This window comes from Ornithorhynchus anatinus, chromosome 1 (genome assembly GCF_004115215.2).
Source record: "Ornithorhynchus anatinus isolate Pmale09 chromosome 1, mOrnAna1.pri.v4, whole genome shotgun sequence".
Taxonomy (NCBI): Eukaryota; Metazoa; Chordata; class Mammalia; order Monotremata; family Ornithorhynchidae; genus Ornithorhynchus; species Ornithorhynchus anatinus.
In genome coordinates, this window is record NC_041728.1 from 127,691,891 (window position 1) to 127,713,965 (window position 22,075).

Below are 22,075 nucleotides of genomic sequence, written 5' to 3' on the forward strand. Positions count from 1 at the left end.
AATCACTTGACAAATACCTCATAATAATAAAAAATAACAAAGGAGGTTCTTTTTTTTTTTTAGTAAGTCAATAGATTGTCTCTATCTGTTGCCGAACTATACTTTCCAAGCACTTAGTTTAGTGGTCTGCACACAGTAAGCACTCATTAAATATGATTGAATGAATGAATGAACTCAAGACGCTTCCTGACTCACTTCCAGCCACATTGCAACTTCAGTGCTTTGCCCCCTGACCTTCCCCACATCCCTCAACAAACTCTGAAAATGTGCAGACATAATGAGTTTCAGAACAGTCCACCCTCCCATCAGTTTCTGCCTTGCTAACTTTGTTTTTTATGTCCAGTGACTTTGGATTGCTCCAAACACGATCTGAGTTCTCATCAATCAACCGATCGATGGTATTAATTGAGTACTTACTGTAAGCTTGTTGTGGGCAGGGAATGGGTCCACTAACTCTATTTTACTGTACTCTCCCAAGGACTTAGTACAGTGGTCTGAACACCGTAAGAACTCAATAAATACCACTGGTTGATTATTGTACTAAGTGCTCGGTAGTCAGTTTGGTCTCATCCCAGCGTCACGCCAAGGCATCTAGCCGAATGCTTCCTGGGTAACATGGAATGTTCAGAGAGAAATTATCACAGGTAGGCTGATCATAAAGAATGAAGCACATTAGTGGGTATTTTGTGGGACAGAAATGGGCTAAAGTGTGTATTCCTTGATTCAAAAAGTGGCTACCTTTTTCCAAAGGTATAAGATGATCGATCTAGTAGGGAAAGATTGAGAGGGACTAATTATACATTTAGAGTATTTTCTTGCTATTTTCCTACCACAAGGTCCATAAAGCCCCAGAACCGTGAAGTTAATCGATCCCCTACCTTCAGGCAAGACCATGCCTAAACCATGGTAAATAAATGAGGATCTAACCTAGTTCCAAAGCTCTCTAGAGGCATGGATTGAATATTTGCCCTTAGCGACCCACTCCAAATCTCACAAATGTCACTGCCATCAATTCCTTTCTTATATTTAATCAAAACCCTTTCTGCTGCAGCTTAACAACTGAGGCCCATTTCTTCATATTCTACCTTATATAGGGATGGAGAACAGCCTTTCCTGTCCCAGAGGTGACATACCTTTTCAGGGCATATTATCTGTTCCTTTAATGACCTATTTTCCAGCTGTTTCATCATTTGCCCATAAAGAGACATTATTAATAGTAATAATAATAATAGTTATATTTGTTAAGCACTTACTGTGCCCAAGCACTGTGTTAAGTGCTGGAGTTAAATTAGATACGAGATGATCAAATTGGACACAGTCCCTGTTCCACATGGGGCTCTCAGTCTAAAGGGGAGGGATAATAATAATAACAATAGTGGTATTTGTTAAGTGCCAAACACTGTACTAATGATGAGGTGGATACAAGTAAATCAGGTTAGACACACACCTGTCCCACATAGGGCTTACAGTCTTAATCCCCATTTTACAGATGAAGTAACAGGCATAGAGAAGTGAAATGATTTGCCCAAGGTCACACAATAGTCAAGTGACAAAGCTGGGATTAAAATTTAGGTTCTCCTGACTCCCAGGCCTGTGGTCTATCCACTAGACCACACTGCTTCTCTATGTGTGGTGAGATATTGGCCCATTGAGGACATTCCAGTAGGGAAGTGGAGAGAGGTGAGTTTCAGTGGAATCATTCTAGACACCTGCTGGGTAATTTGCAGTCAGCTTGTGTTCTCAACAGTATATTTTCTTAAAATCATGAGAGTCAAAAGGAAATCCACCACTTTTCCCCCAACATCCTTTCAAGAGAAGCCATCAGACGCCAATAATTCCAATCTCCTACAAGTGCTTCATGGCTGACAGCCAAAGGAGGTTTTAAGAAATAAATAGCAGCTCTTAAAGCAGTGAATTTCAGTTTGGCCTAATCTGTGCAAATTGATGATTTAAATCCTTTGTATTGCTTGCAGGCCCTCTTTAGAGAATTGCTTGGTGATTCTTTCAGATTCTATAATTCCTTATCCCCACCCCATAATGAAGGCTGTCCTTTTTGGAGCCCAAGAATATTCCTCTTGATGAAGTGTGTGGGTTTATTTTGTCAGTTTATGATAGATCTTCATTTTATTTTGGAAGGGGAAGAAGGCAAAATTGTGTCAGGGCTTACATTCTCCTCAATCATGACTCTCCATACATTTGTGTTTGCATAAAATGTTTTTTTATGTTGACAGTCCTTGAGCATTAATGGTATGTGCAGTTTGTTCTGATTAAAGCTAGAGTACAAAATGACTTGATTCTGCCTTATACACAGAACCAGGTATTAGAGTCTGAAGAGACCGCTACCCCTCGTTATAGAGATCGTCATAAGAAAGGGGAAAGTTCACTGGATCTTCCTACCCGTTCAGTTGAATAAGACCCAACTACCATTTTCCAAATGTAAAAGACACAACTTCACAGGCACAGGTGCATATGCATTATTTAGATCATATTTCTAACCCTTCTTTCTTTGGGTGTTTTTGATTCCTTTGCCCCTAAAAGGCAATTTAATGTTATCTGTTCTTCTAAAATAACCTTGTGAACAGGATAAAGCTTAAATAATCCTTCGCCTGCAGGTGAGCAGAGTCAGAATGGTAAATGTTGTGGGGAACGTGGGCAGCAAAATGCATTCTTTGGAATTAGTAGCTCCATAATTTCGTTATCAATCAATGGCATTTATTGAGCACTTAACTAAGCACTTGGGAAAGTACAGTACAACAGAGTTGATAAACACGTACCCTATCCACAAGGAGCATAGAGTCAAGAGGGGACCTTACAGACTGGAGAGAGAACTGTGGTTTTTAACTAGTGCCTTTTATGACATTGAACCTCAAACTTCCCCTTGCTTCACAATGCACTGTGAAAGGATGCATCTAGGAGGGATTAGGGGAGTGATGTTGAGCTTGTGTGTGGGACTTGGCCCCCAGACGAGCTGGCCAACTTTAAAACTTCAACCTTTGTAAAGTTCCAGGTTGTCGCTGCCTAGGATTAGTGTGAAGAGTGACACAAGGTTGTAAGACAGTGCAGCAAGGAGAGTTTGAAGAGCAGGGAGGAGCTTGACAGGAGAAAGACAGTGTTTGGAAATTCTGTATGTCAAATGAAATCAAATTCCGAGTTGGAATAATAATAATAATTATGGTATTTGTTAAGCGCTTACTATGTGCCAGGCATTGTAATGTCGGTATATGTTAAGTGCTTACTATGTGCAGGGCACTGTTTTAAGCGCTGGGGTAGATACAGGGTAATCAGGTTGTTCCATGTGAGGCTCACAGTTAATCTCCATTTTACAGATGAGGTAACTGAGGCACTGAGAAGTGACTTGCCCACAGTCACACAGCTGCCAAGTGGCAGAGCTGGGATTCGAACCCATGCCCTCTGAGTCCCAAGCCCGGACTCTTTCCACTGAACCACGCTTGCACTGGGGTGGATTTAAGCAAATCGGGTTGGACAGACTCCCTGTCCCACATGGGGATCACGGTCTCGATCCCCAATTCACAGATTAGATAATTGTGGCACAGAGAAGTTAAGTGACTTGCCCAATGTCAGACAGCAGACAGGTGGCAGAGCTGGGATTAGAATCCCTGACTTTCTGACTCCCAGCCTTGTGCTCTAGCCACTGTGCCATGTTGCTTCCCTGGAAGAAATGAGGAAGAGATTACCAAATGTATGGACGAAAGCTGGTGAGGGGGAATCAACCATCGGGTTGTCCGGGGAATCAGAAACCAGAAAAGAAACAATATCTAGTCAGCAGGCTTGAAGAAAGCAAAATAACTGAGAAATATCATCAAAGAAAAATTTTGCACACGCTGCCTACGGGAAGTAAGAAGGAGTGAATTAAAGAAATTCCTACTTTCTGAGGTTTGGGGTGACAAGATATTGTGGGCAAAGAATGTGTCTATTATATTGTTTATACTGTACTCTCCCAAGTTCTTACTACAGTGCTCTGAACATAGTAAGCTCTCAGTAAATATGATTGTTTGATTGACAAGGGAAAATGATCTTGATGGTAGCAGAGAGGGAAAAAAGAGTAGTGTTGGGGCGGAAAGATATGCCCAGAATAGAATGGGTTAAATTGGAAGTCCTAGAACAATAAGTAGAAATTCAGAACAGGTCAGAGAATAAGAGAGGGCTCCCAAAGCCTTTAACACTGCATCGGTGATCACTGAATTCATGCGAATGTATGGTTTGGCTTGTCATGGGGGAGGAAGTAATAACAATATAATATGGTGCCTTGAATTTATATGAGGCTTTTCTTCCAGAGATCCCATCGTGCTCATAGGGATAGAAAAGTAAAATACCAGAGGCCTCTGGTAGGAAATTCTGGAGAGGAAAAGGATGAATCGTTAAAGGAGAGGCTACCCGAAAAGGATAGATCAGTGGATTCCCAGTGCATAGTGAGAATTGTGAAAGAATAAAGAAGTTGGTCAGGAAGGAATGCTTAGTCTGTGATAAGGGAAGAAAAGTGGAGTTGCACATTCTTAGTTAAGGGTATGGAAGAAAGGCCAGTTAAGGAGGAAAATGCTGCTTCAGCATGGCTCAGTGGAAAGAGCCTGAGCTTGGGAGTCAGAGGTCATGGGATTGAATTCCGCTCCGCCACTTGTCAGCTGTGTGGCTTTGGGCAAGTCACTAAACTTCTCTGTGCCTCAGTTACCTCATCTGTAAAATGGGGATTAAGACTGTGAGCCTCACGTAGGACAATCTGATTACTCTGTATCTACCCCAGTGCTTAGAACAGTGCTCTGCACATAGTAAGCACTTAACAAATACCAACATTATTATTATTAAGTTGAAGTTAAGTGGCAGAGAGAAATAGTATGGGAATCCAGTGTATATAAAGAGTAAAGTGAGGGTCCAAAATGATTCTTTAAAATGAAAGGAAACTAAAATAAGATAAATTGCCTGAGAGAAAGGGGAAAGAAGGAAGAAATATAGGCCAGAATAATAATAATAATGAGGGTATTTGTTAAGCGCTTACTAGAGCCAAGCACTGTTCTAAGCACTGAAGTAGATACAAGGTAACCAGGTTGTCCCACGTGGGGTTCACAGTCTTAATCTCCATTTTACAGATGAGGTAACTGAGGCACAGAGAAGTTAAGTGACTTGCCCAGAGTCACACAGCTGACAACGGCAGAGCAGGAATTTGAACCCATGACCTCTGACTCCCAAGCCCGTCCTCTTTCCATTAAGCCATGCTGCTTCTCAGTAGCTTTCCAGAAGCTATCGGGTTCAAGGCTGAGGTTCCTCTGTGCATGATTTTGCCAACAGATTTCAGGTTTGTCTGTATGCTTTCCTGTTCCTCCTCAACCCCACTTCCAGTTTGCAGTCTTACTTAAACTGAGGTCTAAAAGAGGTCTATTTAATAAATAGCATCACTTGCATATAAACCTGGTCCCACATGCTATGTCTGCAGAATCCTGGACAGAACAAGGTTCTGAAAACTGACTGCCACTGCCTTCGCTCCCGGAATGCACTGACTTTGGGATTCCTGAGGTCACAAAGTGTTTCTAAAATCTGATCCCTGTGTGTGTCCTTTGGGGATGTCATAAAGCCTGTGGGCTTCTGCGGGGAAAGAATATGCCACCCAACTTATGAGGGCCCAAGTCCCAACATGACTGCGATCTAAGGTTAATAATTAGCAAAGTCTGGTATTTTGCATGACAGAAGTGGATTTTCTCCCCCACCAAAATGCAAGTGAAGTGTCTGTCAGAGCATCTGAGGTCAAACTATTACTTAGTTTCATTTGAGAGACTTCCCCAGTTTAGCTGCTTAAAAGCATTATTTTGCAAGGCCGGAAGATTTCACAGAGCTATTCGTCAGGCATTTTTCAAACAGCTTGCTTCATGTTGATAGCAAATGATTAAATAAATAAATAGGTTGAGTTGAATTAAACCATATCCACCAATATGTGGTGAAAACGCTCCAAAACACTGGTTATTGGGAGGGCATACCATAGAGTGCATGCTTATTTTAATTGTTATTCTTTTTAGTGTTGTTGCCATTATCATATTGTTAGTCTTGTAATTTATTTTAGCCCACAGAGAATAAATCAAGGAAAGAGCTTGAGTTCTTCTTTCCCAGAAAGCCATTAGTCATTTAATGCTTGCCAGTGTTTCTTTTAGCAGTAAACAAAACAAAGTGTTGTCTAGCGGTGAAGGTTTGATTTAATGGTTTTATATCTGTATTTGGGTACCCCTGACTAAATTGTAGTTTGGAGTCATATTACACAGAAGATGATTCTGATCTATGGGAGTCTGTTTCCTTGACTAAGCCCTCATTTCCTCTTCTCCCACTGCCTCTGTGTCACCCTTGTTCTTGGATTTGCTCCCTTTGTTCACCCCTCCCTCAGCCCCACGGCACTTATGTGCATATCCATAATTTATTTATATTAATGTCTGTCTCCCCCTCTAGACTGTAAGCTTGTTGTGGGCAGGAAGCATGTCTACCCACTCACTCTCTTAGATTGTACTCTCCCAAGCGCTTAGTATAGTGCTCTGCACACAGTAAGCGCTCAATAAATACAAATGATTGATTGCTTGGGTGAAAAAGCAATAGCTGGTAAGACTTTGATGGTCGTAGCAGTGATGGTCTTTGGATAACTATAAATCTAAATTAATGGATGTGTATAAAATAAGATGTGTATAAGGTAAGTCTAAACGAATGGTACATGGTAAGTGTTTAAAAATACCATTATCATCATTATCATCCAAGACCGGTGCTCTCTCCTTTAGGCCAAGATGCTTCTTATTGATTGAGTCATTCCCTTGATCAATAAATCAATAAATCACTGGTATTTATTAAGTCCTTACTGTGTGTAGAACACTTGATAATTACCATTATCTGGCCTTTTACATTTCTTCTTGAAGATGGTGATGAAAGTTGTATCTTTGAATTTCCAGATCGTTCCCTGGTCCACATGGTCCACATGTTGAGGAAGAGTTCATGCAATTGTTTAAGCAGGGTGTCCCTCCATGTTTGTAGATCTATCAGCAAATAAATCATCCAGTCCAAGTGCTACTCTATTTTTTGTGGCTCTGACTGCTATGGTTCCTTCCCCAGTAGTTTCACCAAAGGTTGTCTTCACATATTGGGAGGTTTTTCTGTATTTTACAGAGCTTCACCTTCTGTGGTAAAAAAAATTTTGAGGACAATGTAGAAATGTTCTTGCTACCTTTTTAGCGTTCCCTTCTTGTCTGTGACGAGATTGGAACCACCCTCACCCTTGGAGTACTGCTAAGGCATGAACAGGACTCTTGCTGTCTTTAGGGAGTGCTATGTAGAATTTTATGGTTTCATCCTATTTATTGAGCACTTAATATGCACAGAACACTCTACTAAACACTTGGGAGAGTATAATATAACAGAATTAGTAGACACGTTCCCTGATCCCAAGTCTAGAGGAGGTACAGATATTAATGTAAATGAAGTAATTATGGCTATGTGTGTAAGTGCTTTTGGACTGAGGGAGGGGTGAATAAAGAGTGCAAATTCAAATTCAAGGGTGAACTAGGAGGGAATGGGAGAAGAGGAAATGAGAGCTTAGCTGAGAAAGGCCTCTTGGAGGAGTTGTGCTTTTAATACATGCATGGTGGTGTGAGTGATCTCCCAAAGTTTGGCATCCTACCACGTGCTGTATTCATTCTTTAATTGGATTTGCATGTTGTGGTGCAAGTTTTAGAAAGCACCACTTCCACCCCTGTGTTCAAATAGCAATCAAAATATCAGTGGTATTTATTTAGGGCTTATTTTGTGCAGAGCAATGTACTAAGTACTTGGAAAAGTACAATACGACAGAGTTGAGAGCCTCCCCACAAGGAGCTTACTGTCTACAGGAAGACAGCTTTGTTTCTGGTGCAGTAGATGTTTCGCAGCACGTAGGACTTTTATCACTGAATCATTTGACTTCCCTTGGCCATATCCAATGTCTTGACAGCTGCCCGGAATACAGCATCACAGAGAAATGCTCATCATTGTAAACGTTGTGGATTGCAGTCCGATTTTCTTGTTTCATCAGGAGTTGTCGGGATAGTGTTGCTGAGCTCCTTTTGGATGTCTTCATTTTCCAGGAGATGGTTGACAAGATCAAAATTGGTTTGGATAACTGCATATATTCAGGCTAAGAGCATACGAAAGAGCCTGGAATACAAGCTTTATAAATTACTGTCAACCCAGCTTACTTGTGTTTCCTGTTTGTGTAAAACTTCTGTAAATTTGCCTAAATCACAGAGTCTGTGTGGGTACTCCTGCAAAGGAGTTACCCTCACACAGAAATTAAAAAATGGGGAAATGTCTCCCCAACATTTATTTCCCAGAAACTGGGGCATGTCTCTTATAAAGAAACAATGTGGGAATCCAGGAAGTTCTGTCTAGAGGTTCTGAAAGGCTTGGGAGAAGAGACTCTTTTCTGAGTGCTTGTGGCTTGGGACTATCCCAGTTGTAGAAGGACAGAGAAATCCTGAGTCTCTGATCCTTGACAAAAAAGAAGACTCTTCTCTACCCTTTAGGGAACATTTTAATAATCGTAATTTTGGTATTGTTAAGTGCACACTATATACCAAACACTAAACTAGGCACCTGGTAGATACAAAAAAATCAGGTCAGATGTAGTTCTTGTCCATAAAACCATAAAGTTCTACATATCACTCACTAAAGACAGCAAGAGCCCTGTTCATGCCTTAGCAGTACTCAGAAGGGTGAGGGTGGTTCCAATCTCGTCCTAGACAAGAAGGGAATGCTAAAAAGGTAGCAAGAACATTTCTACGTTGTCCTCAAAAACTTTTCCACCAGTAGACAGCACTACAACCTCAGACCTCACACTTCACTCCTCAGTAATGCTAACCTTTTCTCAGTGTGCCTCAATCTCATCTATCTCACCACCGACCCTTTGCCCATGTCCTGCCTCTGGCCTGGAATGTCCTCCCTCCTCAAATCCGACAGACAGCTACTCTTCCCGACTTCAAAGCCTTATTGAAGGCACATCTCCTCCAGGAGGCCTTCCCTGACTAAGCCCTCCCTTCCCCCTTCTCCCACTCCCTTCTGCATCACCCTGACTTGCTCCCTCTGCTTTTTCCCCCTCCCAGCTCCACAGCACTTATGTACATATCTGTAATTTATTTTATTTCATTTTTTTGAATATTAATGTCTGTCTCCCCCTTCCAGACTGTAAGCTCATTGTGGGAAGGGAATGTGTCTGATACTCTCCCAAGTGTTTAGTACAGTGCTCAGCACACAGTAAGTGCTCAATAAATATGATTGAATGAATGAATGGAGGCACCTATGTTCTAATCCCCATTCTGCCATTTGTCTGCTCTGTGTCTTGAGGCAAGTCACTTAACTTCTCTGTGCCTCTGTTCCTTCATCAGCAAAATAAGGATTCAATATCTGTTCTCCCTCCTAATTAGACTATGACCCTCTTGTGGGACCTGAACACCTTCTATCTACCCCAGTGCATAGGACAGTGCTTGACACATAATAAGTTCTTAATAAGTGCCATTAATATTTCCTGAGAATGGGAGGAAGGAGAGAGAGAAGAAAAAAACACTTGGGAATGGTTTGGGGATCATGAGTTTTGACTTAAGAACACAGATCAGTAGCATGGTACCTTAAAGAAGAATTAGGACAGCTGTCCAAGACCATCATCTCATCTTAGATAATGGATAATACTGGAAATGTTATTGTTACATTTCTGAATATCCCCATGGAAGGGAGAAAAGAAGGATGGAAGAAACAAAAAGAAAGAAGGAAGGAAGGAAGGAAGGAAGGAAGGAAGGAAGGAAGGAAGGAAGGAAGGAAGGAAGGAAGGAAGGAAGGAAGGAAGGAAGGAAGGAAGGCAGGCAGGCAGGCAGGAAGGCAGGCAGGCAGGCAGGCAGGCAGGCAGGCAGGCAGGCAGGCAGGCAGGCAGGCAGGCAGGCAGGCAGGAAGGAAGGAAGGAAGGAAGGAAGGAAGGAAGGAAGGGAGGGAGGGAGGGAGGGAGGGAGGGAGGGAGGGGAAGGGAAGAAAGATAGAAAAAAGAAAGATAGGGAGGTGAGGGAGGATGGAGGAAAGGGGAGGAGGAAGGAAGAGAATGAGAGAGCTGATAAAGAAAAGGATAGAGGTGTATAAAGCTAATTCTAAGATTCAGGGACATTTTGGAGTGAAGTCAGTCAAATGAACCAAATGAGGATGCATATTCTCAATGACTGGAAGGATCTGGTTGAGACAGATGATAAGGAAAATCAGAAGATATCTGGGAAGAGAAGATTAGCTATGGGAAGGGGGAGTGTTGTTGGAGCTCAGTGTCAGGGTTGTGAGGCTGAGATAGGATACGTTTCTGCCCCTCACTCATGTATTACCTTGGGCACGCCATTAATCCTCTCTGGGCCTCAATTTCCCCAAGAATTTAGGGGAAAAGGCTTTGAGCTTGATGGATGAGAGATTTTACCAAAATGAAGGCTTGTCTTTGGAAAGGAGTAAGGAGAGCAATGTTAGGAAATGAAACACAATTTGCAGCTTGAACTCTTTTTCTGCTCAACACTTCATAAAAAGAAACATATGCAGACACATGCTATTTTTGCAATGAAAGCTTTTGGCAAATTCTTTTTTGTGTCATTAAAGCCACAGAAGCCACAAGGTAATGACCTCAACCTCGAATTCCAGTGTGACTCTGGATTTGTTATTTTTTAATTTTAGCTTTTCTTGACACTGAACCACAAAACTGAGATTGTCATTACGGTGGCTCCTACAGGGGTGTTATGGTTGGAAGTCTGTTGGGTTTTTCCGGTATTTGCTTTAAAATGATACTTGATCCCTATCCAAACTTAATCTGCTGGTTACTTGGTTAAGTAAGCTACCAGCCAAAGCCAAATAGAATGAATGGATTTTGTTGTTGTTGTTTGCTGTTCTTTTGAGGTGGTGCTCCTGCTATTAAATTGTTGAAAGTGGCCTGATGCTCCCTCAATTCCTTATCCTTTTTTCCCACTGTCCTGTGAAAGCTCCCCCTCACGGTTGCACCTGGAGAGTTTCCAGTACTTTACCAGTCTCAGCTACAGGAGGGCAAGTCAAGCAGAGGCGTATCCATTCCATTCCTAGCTTGGCCAATGGCTAGCTAGTGGAAGGCAATCTGCTACAAGTCAAACCTCACCTGTGCTGGGTAGCAGCAATATAATAATAATGTTGGTATTTGTTAAGCACTTACTATTTGCGGAGCACTGTTCTAAGCGCTGGGGTAGACACAGGGGAATCAGGTTGTCCCACGTGGGGCTCACAGTCTTAATCCCAATTTTACAGATGAGGAAACTGAGACCCAGAGAAGTTAAGTGACTTGCCCACAGTCACACAGCTGACAAGTGGCAGAGCTGGGATTCGAACTCATGACCTCTGACTCCAAAGCCCGTGCTCTTTCCACTGAGCCACGAGCAATATGGGAGAGAGTTGAAGGCGGAGACTCAAATTGACTTCATGGAAGGAGGCAATGGTAAATCACTTCCTCATTTTTACCAAGAAAACTCTATGGATCCACCACCAGAAAAATTGCAGATGGAGGTGGGGCATTCTGGGACAAATGTGTCCATGGCGCGGTATGGGTCGGAGACGACTCAACAGCATAAAACAAGACCTGTGAAAACACTAATTTGGATGCCCAACACATTTAATTTCCCTCTCTTCCTCCTCTACTCTTCACCTCACCCCTCTCCAGCTTCTCCCTTTTCTCTTCTCATCATCTTCCCCTGAAAACATGTGCTTTCAGTTTTAGACCCCCTTCAAGTTCTAGCCAAGGAAATCAAGACTCAAGTGCCTCACAGCTATTTATGACTCGGTGCTTGCTTCCCTCCCACGAGAAGAGATGGCCATCGGGTGTTAATTGTGCGGTGGAAGATACCCACCTGGGGCTAAACAAAGGCCCCTAAAGTCATTTTCAGCTGTGACTGAATTACACTGCTAATTTGGGTCTCTGACAGCAACAGTCGAATAGCTTTATCCCGTGGGCAAAGTGCTCTTCTTTCTTGAACATCTTAATATTTAAATAGGAAAAAGTGAAATTGAACTTTTGCCAGTCATCCTGAGTCCCTATTTATGTACAAAGAACTATCATTACTCTCCAAACCCGGAGTGAGTTGTCTACACTTGTGGTACCTCTCCTTCCTCTCCTCCAATTCTCTCCTTGGCCCCCTCCCATTTGGTTTCTACCCCCTTCGCTTCATGGAAACTACCCTCTCAAAGGTCAACAATGATCTTTTTGCCAAATCCAATGGCCTCTACTCCATCCTAATTCTCCTTGACCTTTCACCTACCTTCAACACTGTAAGCACTCAATAAATACGATTGAATGAATGAATGAATGAATAAATGAATGGACCACCTATTTCTCCTGGAAACATTATCAAACTTCGGCTTTTCTGACATTGTCCTCTCCTGGCTCTCCTCCTATCTCACTGGCTGCTCCTTCTCCGTCTCTTTTGCAGATTGCTCCTCTGCCTCCCACTCCCTAAATGTGGGAGTCCCTCAAACCTACGTTCTGAGTCTTCTATTCTCCATCTATAACCACTCCCTTGGAGAACTCATTCACTCTCATGGCTTCAATTACCCTGAGAAGCAGCATTGCTTAGTGGGAAGAGCGCGGGCTTGGGAGTCGGGGGCATGAGTTCTAATCCCAGCTCTGCCACTCGTCTGCTCCATGACCTTGTGCAGGTCGTTTACCTTCTTTGTGCCTCAGTTACCTCATCTTTAAAATGGGGATTAAGACTGTGAGCTTCATGTGGGACAACCTGATTACCTCGTATCTACCCCAGCGCTTACAACAGTAGAATAGTAGAATAGTAAGCGCTTAACAAATGCCATCATTATTATTATTATCTCTTTGCAGATAATTCCCAAATCTACATCTCCAGCCCTATTTCTCCCTGTCTGCAGTCTCATATTTCCTCCTGCCCTCAGGGCAGCTCTACTTGGAGACCCTGCTACTTGGAGGCTACGTGGAGACCTCAAATTTAAAATTCAAAACAGAACTCCTCTTCTTCCCACCCAAACTCTGTTCTCTCATTGATTTTCCTATATCGCCGTAGAAAGCACCACCATCATTCCCCTCTCACAAGCCCATAACCTTGACATTATCCTCTACTTGTATCTCTCTCATTCAACCCACATGTTCAGTCTGTCACTAAATCCTGTCAGTTCTACATTCACATCACTAAAATCTGCCCTTCTGTTTCCATCCAAACTGCTATTACACTGAACCCAGAACTACCTTGTCCCGCCTCAATTACTGCATCAGCCTCTTTACTGACCACCCTACCTTCAGTCTCTCCCCACTCCAGTTCATTCTTTACTCTGCTGCCTAGATCCTTTTTCTAAAAACACTCAGTCCGTATTTCCCCACTCCTCAAGAATCTACAGTGGTTGCCCAACCTTCTCCACATCAAAAAGGAACTCCTTATCATCATTCGGTCACCTTGCTCCCTCCTATTTTACCTCCCAAATATCCTACTACAACTCAGCTTACTCACTTTGCTCCTATAACACCAACCTACTCATTATACCTCCATCTCATCTATCTTGCCTCCAACCCTCACCCATGTCTTGCCTACGGTCTGGAACTACTTCTTTTATATCTGGAACATGCCTTCCAACTCTGGAATATTTTCCTCTCCAAGTGCTTAGTAAAGTGCTCTGCACACAGTAAGTGCAAACTTTAGTATTGGTTTTGTGGACAGATTTGAAGAAAGGTAACTTTTTGGTAATGTTAATAACCATTATTTTAAAAGAAAAAACCACAGCAATATAATAATTTGGTCCAAATTTTCAGCCTTCAAAAGACTGTCTAGTTATTATGGGCTAGATTTAAAGGACTGATTCTTAAAAACACCATTAAGGCCTCCCTTTTTTGAGTGTGGAAAAGTACTGTATTTATAAATAGTCTTGCCCATCTACAGCTATGCATTTTTGTTCATGCAAACAACTTCCCCTGCAGAAGGAGAAGGTGTAGTAGAATGCTAAGAATTGGCTTTCCTTTAGGAAACACTCACCAAGAAAAAATGTTAGTTCTTGGGAAAGTAGAATAATTCATTCATTCAATCGTATTTATTGAGTGCTTACTGTGTGCAGAACACTTACTAAGCATTTGGAAAGTACAGTTCAGCAATAAAGAGAGTCAATCCCTGCCCTAAATGGGCTTACAGTCTAGAAGGGGGGAGACAGACATCAAAACATTGAATATGTGGGTTGAATGAGAGGAGTCAAGGATAACTGCAAGGTCATGGGCTTGTGAGGCAAGAAAATTATACAACAGGGCAATAGAGTACTGTTAGACACCTCAACTAATATGAGCTCTTTGTAAGCCTAATCAAAAAGCAACCCCTAACTGCATTTCAGTTATCAGTTTCTGCTAACTTGGGCACCAACATTACCAACTTGAGTTAATATCATGCTGCTTGATTGATAAATCCACCAATCAGTCAATCAATAATATTTATTAAGCTCTTACTCTGTGCAGAGTGCTTTAAAAAGGCTTGGAAGAGTACAGTAAAGGTAATAGACATGATCCCTGTCCTTAAAGAGCTTACACTTTAATGGAGGAGACAAACACTAAAATAAATTACAGGTTAGGAAAAGCAGAAGTGAGGGAAATAAAATGGGGAGAAGGCCTCCTGGAGGAAGGGTGATTTTATAAGGACCTTGCTGATGAGAAGAACCATTGTGTCTGCCAGAAATGAATTGGGATGGAGTTCCAGGAAAAAAGGATATGTGAGCAAGAAGTCAGTGGTGAGAGAGTGAGGAATGGAGTGCTGTGAGCTGGTTAACTTGAAAGGAGCAAAAGGTGTGAGCTGGGGTATGCGGAAAGGGATTAGCAATGAAAACTAATGACACACCCAAAGCCTCGTGTGCATTTTTCTGTTTTGGTTTTTGGAGTAGTGTAGTAGAAGTCCTTAGAAAAAGCTGATCACTCAAGTGTCACTTATGAACAATATATTTTTAAAATTTTTGCCAGGAATTGCAATATTGTAGTAAACACATTTAGCAAAAAAATTAGAGAGATTGTAAGTGAAACATTCACTCACAGAATGGGCCTGTCAGGTGACTGGGTTGTTTTTCTTTTCATTAGTTTATTCAAGATACACCTAAAAGCGTCACTATAGTGTGAACTGATAAACTACTTGTTTTGTTCTGTCCTGTTTTGCTTTGCTGTCTCCCCCGTTTAGACTGTGAGCCCGTTATTGGGCAGGGATTATCTCTATCTGTTGCCACATTGTACATTCCAAGCGCTTAGTAAGCGCTCAATAAATTCTACTGAATGAACTGATATTTAAAGTAAATTTTCATCGTTATCAGGATGTGTGAGGGCATGGAGAATATGGTGGAGGGGTTAGAACACATCACCTGATTTCCCATTTACCCAGTATTTCACAAATGGCGATTTCACCAATAGCAAGCTCTCGAGAACATACAGAAGGACTATTATGCTTTGATCTTTTGCTTGGGAAGGATCATGGGAAATCACCGCTGACACTCTTCCTCGCCACACTCTCCCCCACTCCTCACCCCAAACACGTAAAGTCCTTCGAAGGCCCAAATCGTCGTTTTCCAGGCTCATGCCTTCTCCAAATTAGGTAAACCCCTTATAGGCCTAGCATGATATCATGTCTGGGAGACACTCAGTAAATGTCAGAAGATAACAGTGAACATCCCGAGATGTTTTGAAGGAGGATTCTATTTTATTAGGAGAGTTTGGAGAAGGCAGAGGAACAGGAAAAGGATGAGCATGAAGGCTCAGCTCCCTAGGAAAGCTGCAAGCTGATGTTGCAAATGATGCAACACATCATTAAGTTTCCTGGCGCCTGGACACTTTTCAAAATCCCATTGATCTCCAAAGAACTTGTGATGAAGTTGACGTCACAGGCAAGTCTCTCCAGAGCCATTAAGATGTCAAGCATGTGCCAGATTTTTGCAGTGGCACGCAAATAATTTCCAACAAATAGAATAGCGTGTCTGAGTTTATTAAGATGAAAATCCCTGGCAGAAGGAAGATGTTGTATAGGCTTCTGGGGAAATTTTTTAATTGGCTGGCTACAGTTTCAGTGGGAGAGAGAGTGAAGGATCATTTGATTTTCAAACATCTATCTTATCTTTCATAAATGATTCTTTAGTTTTAATTTCATAGGTCATCTAGAAATCAGATAGAGATAATGTTCGGGTCTGATAACTTTAGCTGAAGGCGCTTTGTTTGTAGCTAGTCCACACTTTTGTTTTTTGGTCCCCGTTTTTGCAAAATCAGAGGAATCAGGTCCCTGATTTTAAGTCACTCTGAGTTTAGATGAGGTCACTGTAAATTCTGTTGCTGTTGAGGTCTCAGAGATAATCTGTACTCTGACCACAGGCTTTTTTAATGGTATTCATTAAGGGCTTACTATGTGCCAGCCACTGTACTAAGCTCAGTGGTAGATACAAGATAATCGGGTGGGACACAGACCCTGACCCACAAAGGGATCACCGTCTTAATCCCCATTTTACAGATGAGGGAACTGAGACCTACAGAAGTGAAGCAACTTGCCCAAGGTCACACAGCAGACAAGAGTGAAGAAGCAGCGTGGCTTAGTGGAAAGAGCCCGGGTTTGGGAGTCCGAAGTCGTGGGTTCTAATCCCGGCTCTGCCACTTATCAACTGTGTGACTTTGGGCAAGTCACTTCACTTCTCTGTGCCTCAGTTACCTCATCTGTAAAATGGGGATTATGACTGTGAGCCCCACGTGGGACAACCTGATTACCTTGCATCTACCTCAGCGCTTAGAACAGTGCTTGGCACATAGCAAGCGCTTAACAAATACCATCATTATTAAGTGACAGAGCCAGCATTACAACCCGTGTCTTCTGACTCGCAGACCTATGTTCTTTCCATTACACCATGCTGCTTTTCATGTTACACCTATTCTTCCCGCCTATCACCTTGCAATGTGTGTGGCTGGGTACAGAAGGTCCAGGTGAGAGCATATGGATAGCTCAGAGCTAACCATCACCACTTCGGTAAAACCCAGTCAAGCACCTGTCCTGCTATCTGTAGGACATCTTATGAACCGTGTCCAGCCTGATATTTTGTGTCTACCCCAGCACTTAGTACAGTGTCTGACATGTAGTAAGTTCTTAACAAATACCACTTAAAACAAATGGTATCTGAACAGGTGTGAGCCCCCTGAGGGCTAGGGATAGTATCTAAATTCCACCTATGTATTGTCTCCCATTGCTTAATAAATACAGTGCTCACTATAAAATAGCATTTACTAAATGGCTGCAATCTCACCACCGGCTATGCCATCTTTGGGCCCACGGACAGCTCTGCCGCAAAGCCGGGGCATTCGTCATTCCTGGGACTGGTCTCCCCGACTCACAGCATTGAGCCCATACTTGGGCCCATACTTGGGCCATACTTGGGCACAGCATTGGGCCAATACTCCATCAGAGTTTAGCCCAGAGGCTAACGTGCCGGCCGACTCAATTGGAGAAGACCAAAGAAAGAGTGGTAGCTCCGACTATGAAGGACTTTCATTTTTGTCTCTTGAACACCCCCACGAGAAAACCCCCTCTTCACCCGATTCCATTCCATCCGAAGGGTGAGCCCCAAAAAGCCTGTTGGTCTACTAGGGACTTCAAAATGCAAGTCTTGTGAAGCAAGACGCTTTACCTGGAGCTCTATCTGATTGCTGCTGCCTCCTGTCCCTGCTCATGCCAAAAAAGAGTTTGGAATATCTTTTTTTGAAGCCATATTTCTTTTTTCAGAGCAGAAGTTGAGGAGAATTTGCTATATGTAGTAAATTGTATTGAAGGGAGCTTTCACTCTGGGATTGAATGGAGTGAAGAGCTGTACTTTCTCCCTTCTGTCCCCCTGCTTGGCTCCCTTTATTTATCGCCCCCTCCCAGGCCCATAGTACTTATGTATATCTCTGAAATGTATTTATTTATTCCTATTAATGTCTGTCTCCCACTCTAGACTGTAAGCTCGTTCTGGGCAGGGAATGTATCTATTTATTGTTATAGTATACTCTCCCAAGTGTCTAGTACAGTGCTTTGCACACAGTAAGCACTCAATGAATACTATTGAATGAATGAGTGAGTGAGATTGTAAAGGCGACTTTCAGTGGGTCTCAACCAGTGCTGGGAGTGACACAGGGCAATATAAGACCTTGCAATTATGCAACTTAGCAAGCAGATCTTAGAATCCAGTTCCCCAACATGAGGAAATGACACATTCTTTGGAGGTTCAGTTACTGGTGGGTGGACTTCTAGGTGTCAGACGAGTATGTGTGTAATGTGTACCATTACTCATGTACCTGACTGTCTGTGACAGAATTGGCTTTTCTTTTGTTACAAAGCAAAACCCCCAGAGAAAGTGCCAGCTAGAGTTTTTTCCTGTCACACAGATCTGACAGTTTTTGTACGCCACCAGCCACAGGAATCCCTCAAGAATGATAATAATTGTGGTACTGGTTAAGTGCTTACTATTATCAAGCACTGCATTAAACACTAGTGTAGACATAAGCTAATCGGGTTCCACTTGCTTTGATTGGGCCCACAGTCAAAGTAGGGAGAAGAACAGGTCTTGAATCCCCAAAGGAACTGAGGCACAGAAGTGTCACTTACCCAAGACACCCCTTCAGCAGGCAGGTGGAAGGATTAGAACCCAGGTCCTCTAACTTCCAGGCCCTTGCTGTTTCCACTAGACCATGCTGCTTTCCTAAGAAAGAATCGTATTATGTGAAGGAGGGTGAGAAGCCCATTTTCCATTTCTCTCCATATCAATAAAATAAGAAGAAGAAGAATTGTGGTATTTTTTTAGCACTTACTATGTGCCAAACACTGTTCTGGGCACTGGAGTAGATACAAGGTGACCGGGTCTGACACAGTCCCCGGTCTACATGGAGCTCTCATCTTAATCCCCATTGTGCAGATGAAGTAACTGAGGCTCAGAGAAGTGAAGTGACTTGCCCAAGGTCACTCAGAAGATGTGTGGCGGAGGCAGGATTGGAACCCATGTCCTCTGACTTCCAGGTCCGTGCTCTCTCCATGAGGCCATGCTGCAACTCCCCTTTAATCTTAAAATGGGGATTAAGATTGTGTGCCCCTTTTGGGACCTGAACTCTGTCCAACCTGATCTTATCTCTAAACGAGCACTTGGTTCAGTGCTTGGGACATAAAAGGTGCTTCACAGAGAAGCAGTGTTGCTCAGTGGCAAGAGCACGGGCTTGGGAGTCAGAGGTCATGGGTTTGAATCCCAGCTCAGCTGCTTGTCAGCTGTGTGACTTTAGGAAAGTCACTTCACTTCTCTGTGCCTCAGTTACCTCATCTGTCAAATGGGGATTAAGACTGTGAGACAACCTGATCACCTTGTATCCTCTCCAGTGCTTAGAACAGCTCTTTGCACATCATAAGCGCTTAACAAATGCCATCATTATTATTTTTATTCACAGACACCTTGGAAAAAAAATCAGTACCAACGGAAGGTGATATAAAGGTGCAGTGTAACAGAACTATGCTGTAGTACCACTGTGGGGCAACAATAATAATAATGTTGGTATTTGTTAAGCGCTTACCATGTGCAGAGTACTGTTCTAAGCACTGGGGTAGATACAGGGTAATCAGGTTGTCCCACATGAGGCTCACGGTCTTAATCCCCATTTGACAGATGAGGTAACTGAGGCACAGAGAAGTTAAGTGACTTGCCCACAGTCCCACAGCTAAGTGGCAGAGCTGGGATTCGAACCCATGACCTCTGACTCCCAAGCCTGGGCTCTTTCCACTGAGCCATGCTGCTTCTCTGTTTATGAACAGCAGACCACCACTCTCCCTATCTTCAAAGCCTCATTGAAACCACATCTCCTCCAACAGGCCTTTCCCAACTAAGCCCTCATTTCCCCTACTCTCTCACCTTTCTGTGTTACCTGTGCTCTTGGATCTGTATCTTTTAAGTACTTGATATTCATCCCATCCCATCTGAATCTTTTAAGCACCTGATATTCACCCCACCCTCACCCCCACAGCACTGTACATATCTATGATTTATATTATTGTCAGTGTCCTCCTCTAGACCGTAAGGTCCTTTCTGGGCAGGAAATGTGATTCCCAACTCTTTTGCACTGTACTCTCCCAAGCACTGTGCTCTGTGTATGGTAAGTGCTCACTATATACCACTGATGAGTTAATTGATTGATTGATTGATTGATTGATCAATATTTTGACTCTTACTCACTAAAGAAGGGAATTTTTAGAAGAAATAATCTGGAGAATTCTCCCATTGCCTGGAGAATAGCGTGCAGCTCATTGAATGTCTTCATTATGCTTCTCCGTGTGGTTCTGAGATAAAAACATCTAATAAAAATGGTATTTGTTATACACTTACTATCTGTAGAAGCACTGTACTAAATGCTGGGGTTGAGATAAAATGATCAGTTTGGACATGGCTCCTGTCCCACACAGAGATCACAATCTAAAAGATAAGAAATAATGAGAGAGATGTTCTAACCCCATCTTAGATGAGAAACTGAGACACAGCAAGGCTAAGTCTCCCACCCAAAGTCACACAGCAGGCCGGTGACAAAATTAGGATAGGAACCTGTGTTTGTCGAATCCCCATTTCCTGCTCTTTTGCTGAGCTCTGTTGTCTCCAGTCCACTTTGTGGGTAGAATGACAGAAATTAATCAGAAAAACCAAAATGGTAGCTTTAAAGCCCTCCCCTGTTCAGTGGATAACGAGCATCCGTAGTGCCAATCGAACTATATCAGGCACCCGCCTTGTGTTCTCCTCTCACACTTACGTGTGAGTAGGTCCAGGCCCTTCATGGACCATCCAGGTGAGAAGCAGTGCAGCCTAGTGGAAAGAGCACCAGCCTAGGAGTCAGAGACCCTGAGTTCTCAAACCAGTTTGGCCAAATAATAGTAATGATAATACTAATAATAATTGTGGTATTTGTTAAGTGCTTACTATGTGCCAGGCACTCTACTAATCACCAGGGTAGATACAAAGTAATCAGATTGGGGACAGACCCTGTTCCACATGGGGCTCACAGTCTTCATCCCCATTTTACAGATGAGGTAACTGAGGCACAGAGAAATGAAATGACCTGCCCAAGGTCACACAGCAGACAAGTGTATGACCTTGGGTAAGTCACTTATTTCTCTGTACCTCCGTTTCCTCAGCTGTAAAATGAGGATTCAATACCTGTTCTCCCTCCTCCTTTGACTGGAAGCCCCATGTAGGACAATGACTATGTTCAAACCTATTCCAGGGCTTAGTACAGTGCTTGGCACAAAGCCCTTAAAAATATGAAGATAATAATAGTAATAATCCAGGAAGGTGAGGAGGACACAGCGTGGCTTAGTGGAAAGAGCCCAGGCTTGAGAGTCAGAGGTCGTGGGTTCTAATCCCAGCTCCGTCACTTAGCTGTGTGCCTTTGGGCAAATCACTTAACTTCTCTGTGCCTCAGTTACCTCATCTGTAAAATGGGAATTATGATCGTGACCTCCACGTGTGATTACCTTGTATCTATCCCAGCACTTAGAACAGTACTTGTCACATAGTAAGCGCTTAACAAATACCACCATTATTGTTATTATTAAAGGGTGAGCTCTTTCATGGGTCAAAAACTCGTGGATATGGAGCAGCATGCGTGGCAAGCAACTCCAAACTGGAAATGCCACTCAGGGCTCCATAGCAAAAGCCAGATGCAGAAACTTTCAAACAATGCAGGCTACCGATCTGTCATGGAGCAATTACCGCCCATGGTGGTTTAGGGTATCAGCAGCAGCTGGGTTGGATGATTCATTATTGCATAAACACAGTGAGGTTCCAGGGGGCAGAGCTTTAGGAGCTGGAAGCCGATGGAAAGTCCTTTTAATGATTTTTTTAATTAAATATTATTTATTTAACTTACATTTCCATTTTTTTCTCTTCCCTCACTCTCCCCACAAACCACTCCTCCTTACTCCATCTCCTCTCCCTGCCCTCCCATAACACCATTTAGGTAATTATTTTTGCATTTGCTGGATACGTCAGGTTTCCCATCCCTCCCGTATGCTTTGGTTTG

The 22,075-nt window shown here is 42.8% G+C and overlaps 1 protein-coding gene, 1 long non-coding RNA gene and 1 other non-coding gene across 3 annotated transcripts in view; all 3 read left to right on the forward strand.

Moving 5' to 3' along the window:
* HS6ST1 (heparan sulfate 6-O-sulfotransferase 1) overlaps positions 1–22,075 on the forward strand; it is a 377,011-nt gene that overhangs the window by 278,792 nt on the left and 76,144 nt on the right. The window lies entirely within an intron of this gene.
* On the forward strand, positions 5,593–7,055 carry LOC120638543. Its single transcript, XR_005660242.1, has 2 exons — positions 5,593–5,660; positions 6,933–7,055. It is a non-coding gene; the product is annotated as an uncharacterized LOC120638543 (long non-coding RNA).
* Positions 11,005–11,142, forward strand: LOC114817597. Its single transcript, XR_003765463.1, has one exon. It is a non-coding gene; the product is annotated as a small nucleolar RNA SNORA7 (small nucleolar RNA).